The following is a 9155-nucleotide window of genomic DNA, read 5'->3' as shown; positions in this document are numbered from 1 at the left end:
AAATGAATGATAGAAATTTGTGTGGCTGTAAATTATTTCAGTAAGGATAAAATAGACATTTTATAGTTAAATTGTTATTTAATACAAAAATGTGTCATTCTTTTTGGGATTGACTAAAAAGGAAAGTAAGTCACATAAATTGGGACAGAGGGAGTACTATACTAGTTAGGGGTGTACAAAATCGAACCGAAAATTGAACCAAACCGCAAACAGAGTCAAATCGGAAAAAAAATTCGACTAGTGGTTTGGTTTGACTTGGTTTGGTATTGGAAAAAAAAACTCAACTATATTTGGGTTGGTTTGGTTTTAACTAAAAAAAATCAACCCAAGAACAAATCAACCCGACAATATACATAAAAATATTTACTTTGATATAATTTTAAAATATTTCTTATACTATTTCATAGTTTTTATCTTTTAATATATTATTTCAAGTTTGAAACTTAGAATTCTGAATGGTCCAATAAATTAAAGATTATAGTTCATAGATGTTGGTAATTATAATAAAGTTTAAATTAAAATCAAATTAATACTAATGCAAAAAGAAAATCAATTCAACACTAAGAATGACAATAATATTGAATATTTATTCTTTAGTTTTACATTGGTTTAGACAATTAATACATAATCTAATTTTAATTTTCCTTAAATATTTAGTAATGTAACTAATACTTATTAAATTTATTTTAGCATGATTTTGTACTTTTAAATTATGATCATATTTATTTGCAGTATTTGTTTTATGCTATTTCACTATTATTATTATTATTATTTATTTATTGTTGGATATTTTAGTGTCATTAATCATATCATATTTTGTATTATTTTCTTAAGAAACACCTTAGATAGTTGTATTTTGGTAGGACTAAAGAAATATTTGAAGTACAAATAAATTATATGTTTGTATGAATACTTTACCGAAAAAACCCGAAAAAAACTCAAAAATCCAAAAAACTCGAGTTTTATTGATTTGGTTTGGTTTATAAATTTAAAAATCCGATAGGAATGATTTGGTTTGATATTTGAAAAATCAGAACCAACCCGGCCATGTACACCCCTAATACTAGTGTTGGGACCCGAAGCTAATGTCTTGTCATTTCAAACTTAACATAAACAAATAAATAAGTACTCCCTTTGTTTCAACTTTTTAATTTCAATTTTTCACGTCACATATTTATGATTACAAAATTAAAATATGTTTGGTATAATTGACATTTTTCTAATTTAGATCACAAGATTCAATGTTTTCTTTATTTTCTTAAATTTCATATCAAATTAAAATAAGCCAGACAAATTAAAACACAAGCGTACTATTACTATATGACTAACAGTTTTTTGATTCATGTATTTCCAAATAATTTCTTTTAGAAGTACTTACTAGCAGTCTAGCAATAAATAAATTAGAGTGTGTTTAGTGGACAAAAAATCAATCTGATGAAAAATCAGAGGATAAATAAAGATATGGTATTAGTTTTTTCTCGTCTTCCTTAAAAGGTGTGTAATTACCCCAGGAGTGGACTATGTAAAATCTTAATGAGGTGGTCGGTCCAGGGGTCATAATTACAACTCCTACTGTAGTTGACTATAATTAATCATGATCTCAAGTTCATGAATAACGTTTTCACAAGTGAATTTTTTCAAATTCTCTGAGATTGCATTTCTTGAATGAATTTTACAGTGTCGAAAACAATATGCTATTGTCTCTTGCTGAACATTTGTTGTCCAAGCAGGAATTGCAAAATTGATAGCATCCAAAATATTAATCTTTGTTGGATCAGTTTGTCCCACTTCATAGTCTTCTAATATCCTACGATAAAATCTTGAAAGCTCTTATTATCCCAGCATCACAAGGTTGAATTTTGGATGTCATGTTGGGTGGCAAGAAAAACAATTCAACATTTTGTAGTCCTTCAATATTTCTATTATGAGCTGGACAATTATTTATCATAAGCAAAACTCGTCTACCATGCATTTTGTGGTCAAACCAACAAATATATTCATCAAAAGCACATTTGTCATCCATGCTTTTTTGTTTGCACAATAGTGACAATTCAAGTTGTTCATGTTGACATTTTTGAAGCAACGTGACTTTGCATATTTTCCAATAATCCATAAAGAAATTTTTTCAGATCCATCTGTTATCTCCTGTATTCAGGTTAGAAAAAACAGAAACAGAAAATAAATGAAACAAACAGAAATAATAATTCGAGTCCACAGAACCCACTGTGTTTCCTTAAGAAATTTAATCCCCTCAAGTATCCGAGGTTACAGATTAATTTCTCCCAAGATAAAACGGATTAACTATTAGAGAAGTAGCGGTACCTCAAACTTCACTAATTTCAGCGAACGCAAGAACAACAACGAGAGCGCACACAGACTCAGTCGATCGACAATTTTGTTTTGTAAAAAAATGTATGCAGAGAGGAAAAAATTTCAGTGTTTAAAAAATGAAAAAAGGACCCTTTATTTATAGCCACATGCAGCAAGGAACGCGTCTGTTCGGACAATGATTTGAACGCTTCTGTTCAGACATGTCTTTCCAGAACGTTATGTCTTTTGAAAAAAATAACGTCTTTTCGGAAGGAACATGTCCATTCAGATGACGTTACGCGTGAATTTCAAATAATTCTGTTACGCGAAATTAATTCGGTTAACTATTATTAACATTTTGAATTAATTTTCAAGAGAAAGGAAATTACTTAATGAGATTGATAAAATAAATTTTGTCCAAAAATATTATCAACCAATCACATCATTGGCCAAAGCCGAGCGAGCGACGACAACGGCACGAGAGCACCTTCTTTTTAACCCTTTAAGAACTAAAGGAAGTGTTTCCTAATATAAGGAAAATAATTTTCTTTTCTTCTACCAATATGGGAGAAATAACTTTTCATCTTCAAAGACTTGTCATTTGAAATGACTTTTCATTTTCCCTCCAAATTGGTTCCCCCACTTTTTTCATTTTCTCTTCTTATTTCTCATTCACACCTTGCTAAAACTCAACACCATCTTCATTGCAACAAATAACAATTGTGAGCCTTTCTTTATCCTGCTTTCTTTCTTCAAGTTGTTTCGTAGCAAGAGAATGATTATTTCATCCATATTAAAAACATATTTCATAGCAAATTGATCTATTTTTGTTCTTATGAATTTCAATTTCGTGTGCATGTCTTGTATATCAACTGAACCACTCTCTCCGAAACGACGAAATGACTTGATACTATGTATTAGCTTGAATTTTTCAAGCCAACCTAGAGATAATTTATGCTCAAAATCTTGCTGAGAATATAAAAGTTTCATTGCATCTATTGCTTTCTCCAAAATTAACTCTCATGTTATATTCATACGGTCTTGATATTGGAGAAACCACTCATAAACCTTCTCCATGTCTGGAGTTTTTGCTGACTTGTGTTGCTTGATATCGTTTCCTTTTTCTAAGTCAGCCGAAAGATATTTAGTTGATCGTTTGAGTGTGTTTGATATTGCACCTTAACTAACTTTCAAATGAAAGTTTTCATTACACCACGACTGTAAATCTTTTTGAGTGTATATGTGGAATGATCTCTTTTATACTCACATAATGCTTTATGTATTTGATCTGTCATCGTTGAATTTGTAACGCCTTTTAAATGAGAAGCCATTTTTGGATATAGTTTAAAGAAATTTCTTATGTTGCTTATATAGTTTTTTTTCTCACCATCAGACATCGAATGTTTTTAATAAAAATACAATGAATAATAATTGATTATTAAGAAACAATGAACATTATGTATTATTTTACAATGAATGATTGAATTCTTGAATTTCTTTACAATGAATCATTTAACAAAAAATAAAATATTACAATGAATCATACACATGCATTGTACTTTATGTATAATAAATGTAATATTTATGTGAAATCAATAAATATGATACATAAATTAGTAAGATACAATGATTTTGATGTATTCGTTGTACTTTATGTAAAAATATTTTTTATGTGAAATCTATAAATATGATACATAAATTAGTAAGATACAATGATTTTGATATAATCAAAATTAACCTTCATTAAATCTCAAATCATTCTTAGATTAATCAAAATTAATTTATCGATTAAATAATATCTCTATAAAATAATAAAATTTCACGGTCCCACCTATATTAATTTATAGAGATTTTACTGTAATATGCATATATATTTAGTAGACGTTTGGCGGCAATATGAAGTCGCGATATAAAGTCAACATATGGACATGTGATTTCATGCTGATTTTATCTCATGATTTCATATCATGAGAAGAATTTTCAAATTCTTCAAACAATATTTGGAAATTTTAAATTATGATTTGAGATTTTTCAAATACAAAAATTGACCCAGAGGTTTATATTGTAAAAACAACCCAACATATATATCTACTAACAATTTATTTCATATGTATATAAAATTTATAATTCATATCATTACTTTTTAAACCATTTATATCTCATTTAATGATTATTCTCACTAACATAGAATTTCTAATTATTACTTCAAATCAATTTACTTTACCATTTATATTTATCAAATACATTTACCAACCAAATTGGCCAATAAATAGATCAAAGTAACAATGTTGGTTCGTCTTCAACGTGATGAAGATTATATTAAAGACTAGTACATCACAACTTATGTTTAATTTTTTTTTATTATTGAATTAAAGCTTGATCAATAAATATTGTATTTTTTAAGAATATTTTTGTGATAGTGTATAATGCAGTTTTATAAATTTATACTTATTTGGTAAGATTGTATAAGAATTGGGACAATTTTAATAGTTTTACAACTTATGTAATTTTTATGTTTATGATAAACCATACTACATAAAAAGTTCAAATTAATGTCTAAACAAAATTTTAACTTCATTTCGTAATTTTATATCACGATTTCAAATCGCATGGCTATACAAGCCCTTAGTTTATACTCCCTCTAATATATTTTAGTTTTTATTAAAGATAATAATTGATATTTTAAAAACTTAAGATATAATTAATTATTTTATTTTATTTTATCGTTATCGTTATCTTTATCTTTACATAATAAATGTGGAGAGAAGGATTAATATGATTAAAATAATGTCTTTAAAGTGAGATAAAAGAATAATTAAAGAGAATTTAATTAAATTGTTTTTTTTGTAAGAGGGATGCAAATAAAATTGGTGACAAGTGAACATGACAAGAAAAGCCTTCCAGTTCATTGTGGCAGTGCCTATGTTAGCTTGTTAATAAATGGTGAAATGGATAAGTTTTTTTTTTAAAAAATAATTAGTTAAAGGTTTTTGGTGAGGAATGTTTTCTTATAGACTAAAAATAGGCAATGAATTGTGGATAACTTTTTCTTTTATCGATAGTTTTGAGAGCTAAGTCAATTCATTTGTAGTTTTGTAGTAGGCCATAACATCAAAAATTAGGAGAATCTTCCTAATCTTTGACTTTGAAGTGGGAATGATCACAAATAGAGAGAAAAAAAGAAGAATATGTTAAAAGTTTTCCAATTGAATACAAAGTTTAACATAAATTTTAGTCAAAGGATTGGTTTTGAGTATGAAAAAGTTTTTGGTGAGGAATGTTTTCTCCGTTTGAGATGTAACGCAAGTCGAATTAATAGTAGAATTATCAGTCGTCTTAATAAGTTTGAAGTCTAAAGTCAAATTTTGTAATAAAATTTTACTTTTTTAGTTGATATAATATAAAATAAAGGGGAACTTTTGCATATAGCCACTCAAAAATAGTTTAATTACGCTCTGTAGTTATACTTTGCTAACTACGATTCGTAGCTACATGTTATAAGGAGAAGAATGGCGAGCGAGATTGGGAGAGGGAGGAGAGAGGCGAATCATATATGTATATATGTCAAAATAATTATATATATGTAACTGATATACATATGTATTTGTATATCTGGCGAGTGAGATTGGGAGAGGGAAGAGAGAGGCGAATCGTACATGTATATTTGTCAAAATAATTATATATATGTAACTGATATACATATGTATTTGTGCGAGCGAGATTGGGAGAGGGAGGAGAGAGGCGAGCGAGAGAGGGCAATACTTTGTATAATTCACATCTCGTTTGTATAATTCGCGGGTTCGTTTGTATAATTCGCAGGTACATTTGTATAATTCGCGCGTTAAGTCTGGAATTATACAAATATGATAAAACTCGAAATAAAGAATTGATACAAACATAAACATATGAATTTTAAATAGTGATACAAATTACATTATATAAATTGTATTATACAAAATCCGAAAACTACACGTTTATACAAACTTTAAAAAGTTATACAAAAAAAATTGAATGCATATGGTGATAAAACTGAAAAATCAAAGGAAATCATCGTCATATACAAATACAAACCATTGTACAAAATACAAATCAAACAAAGAATTGTTAGTTGTGAATTATACAAACATGGTTAATTATACAAACTCGAAGTCAGTCCACGTAATTAATGGTTAATGTTAGTCGCGAGTAGTCATTATCACAAACTATAGTTATGATGACTAATTAAGTAAGTTTGTTTAACCCATGAACTCCATCTAGCTCCGCCTCTGGACGGATGATATAGTACGTGTTACGTGTACATGCATTAGAGCAATACACTTGGAACAAGCATGGATATGCACCAAATAGCCACCGCTTTCTTAATTTCTAGGATAAAATCATTTTTTGGTGACTATCCAATAATAAAGACTTAACATGTACACCAGAAAACACGAAATTGTTTTTTAATATATTTGCTGTTATAGTTTGACTCATTTCATCTATTATTTTGCCAATTGCTATTTTATTTTATTTTTCAAAAAGTCGAAAAAATTGTAGCAAGTAATATTGAGATCATGTATGCACCGGCACCACCAAATCCAAGCATGTCTGGAGCTCCTTTTGGCTCTGGTTTTGTTCGTCGATACTTTTCTAATATGTGTCTTGCTCTCTCCTCTTGGTAATCACTAATCATCAACTGTTTACTTTATATTATTAGGGGATTTAATATCTGAAAAAGTAAATACACGAACTAGCTAAAGGATCCCTCCCTGCTGTTATGGTGTCCTTTATTATTGAATGATCAATTATTTTCAGAATCAGTTGCTTAATCACAACCAAAGGGCCCTTAAAGATCTGGATAATGTTGGTGTCATTTCCAACATATATATATATAAATATAAAAACATTATTATACATGGTTTATTATTTTAACTACCTCACAAGACATAGATTGCAATTAATACATTTTTTTGTGTGTGGCAGTTTCTACTTTCTATGCTGCTGTTGGATCCTGGAAGATGGTGTTGGCAGATCACGTTGGGAAGTAGGTCCTAGGGATCCTTATCCAGGCCCACCACAAGGCCCATTGGGCCCTAATCCACCTCTTACATTTCCTGGCCCACCAGGTCCATCTTATTTTTAATTTAATTTTGTAATAATAATATAATAAGAGTTCAACTATTTTGTTCTTGTTATAATTCCCACACAAATTTGCAACATGTTTACCTTTTTTATTATTATTATTATTCATATCACTTCACCCAACTTCATATATTATATGCATTTTTTGTCATTTATGTTCAAGTTGGAATAACGTTTACTCCCTTTAGTTTAGTTTGGAGTATCTAAAATTGATCAAATTTTGGTTTGGAAACCATTCAGTAAAAACATTAATGACATTTTCATTTTATTCTCATTCATCTATACAATGTTTCTTTTCTTTTTCTTTTAGGGTAAAAAAATAAAAAGGGGGAGATTTTTCAAAGAAAAAAAAGCACATTCTTTTTATTCGTCAAAATCGTTTTAAATGGCTACCAATAATTTCTGAAAGATATTATTAGCTGGTGCCTCAATTTATTTTAGTTTGATATATTTCGAGGGATTTTGAAGGGAATTTCCGTCAATCACGACAATGAATTATAGAAAGGGAAAATTACGCGGGTAAGTAGATATATACTAATTAGTTAATTAGTTAACATAGTTACTGTTTGAATTAATTATTATTCGCTATTATTTTTTAGGCATGATTATGCGGTCAACTTTGAGTTGCATAAATATGATATAACTTTTGTATAATATAATTTGTAAAACTGTTTAAAGTTCGTATAAATTCGTTATAATTTCGGAATTTTGTATTGCTTCCGAAAACGGATTCAATTTTAGATTTATTGTTGTACCCATATTTTATATTTATATAAATCCGTAATTGTATGTAGTTATTTTAATTGTATATTCTATATTTTACTTATACAAAATGTATAATAAAAAAGTCTAGCAATATAATTATACTTGTACAAAATATGTAAGTACAAATCAATTGTTACTACTCCATTTATACAACCACGAACGAAAAATAGCTCATTTATACAATCACTTATTCCACCAAACTACAATTATCAATAAAAATTTTTTATATAAAAATAAATACAAATCAATTAATACTAATCATTTTATACAAATATGGATGAAAATAATTCAATTATACAAATGCATGCGAATTATAAAAACGAGGTCATCCATAGCAGTTTAAACTATAGCTACAATTCATAAATATGTAAACTAGCCAAATAGCCTAATAAAATTTAGGATAAACTACCTTATTAGACATACATCACTACTATATATACTAATATTATCTTTTACTTTCAACCAATTACATATATTACCACTTTTTAATATTTTATACCATATATTAATATATTATTTGAAGATACAATTAGATTATTAGATACCCACATAATCTTAAAAATTAGGATTGATTAATTATCTGCTTAATTAAACTCTTTCACTCCAAATCAACCACTATCTCTTAATTCTCCCTCCCATATTTATCATTCAATTATGTCTCCTCCTTATGATTCAAGAATTTCATCATACAATTTCATTCCAACAAAGCTAATCTACTCTCTTCTTCTCAAGATATCATCACCATGGCCGACAAATTCTCCTGAACTCAAATATTATTTTGTATTGTTCATTTATAACTAGATCAAATCAAAGTAACTGCTACAGAGAAAACTTTAATTCAGAGTGTGTCTTGATTGTTTGTCTCCGGAAGAAATGGATCTTAGTTTTGATTATGTTATACCACAACGCAAAAGGATCAAAGGGAGTATTGTAGAGAGTTTTTGTTTGTTGGTGTTCTT

This window comes from Solanum tuberosum, unplaced genomic scaffold (assembly GCF_000226075.1).
Source record: "Solanum tuberosum cultivar DM 1-3 516 R44 unplaced genomic scaffold, SolTub_3.0 scf00035, whole genome shotgun sequence".
Lineage (NCBI taxonomy): Eukaryota > Viridiplantae > Streptophyta > Magnoliopsida > Solanales > Solanaceae > Solanum > Solanum tuberosum.
This window is presented reverse-complemented; position numbering follows the sequence as displayed.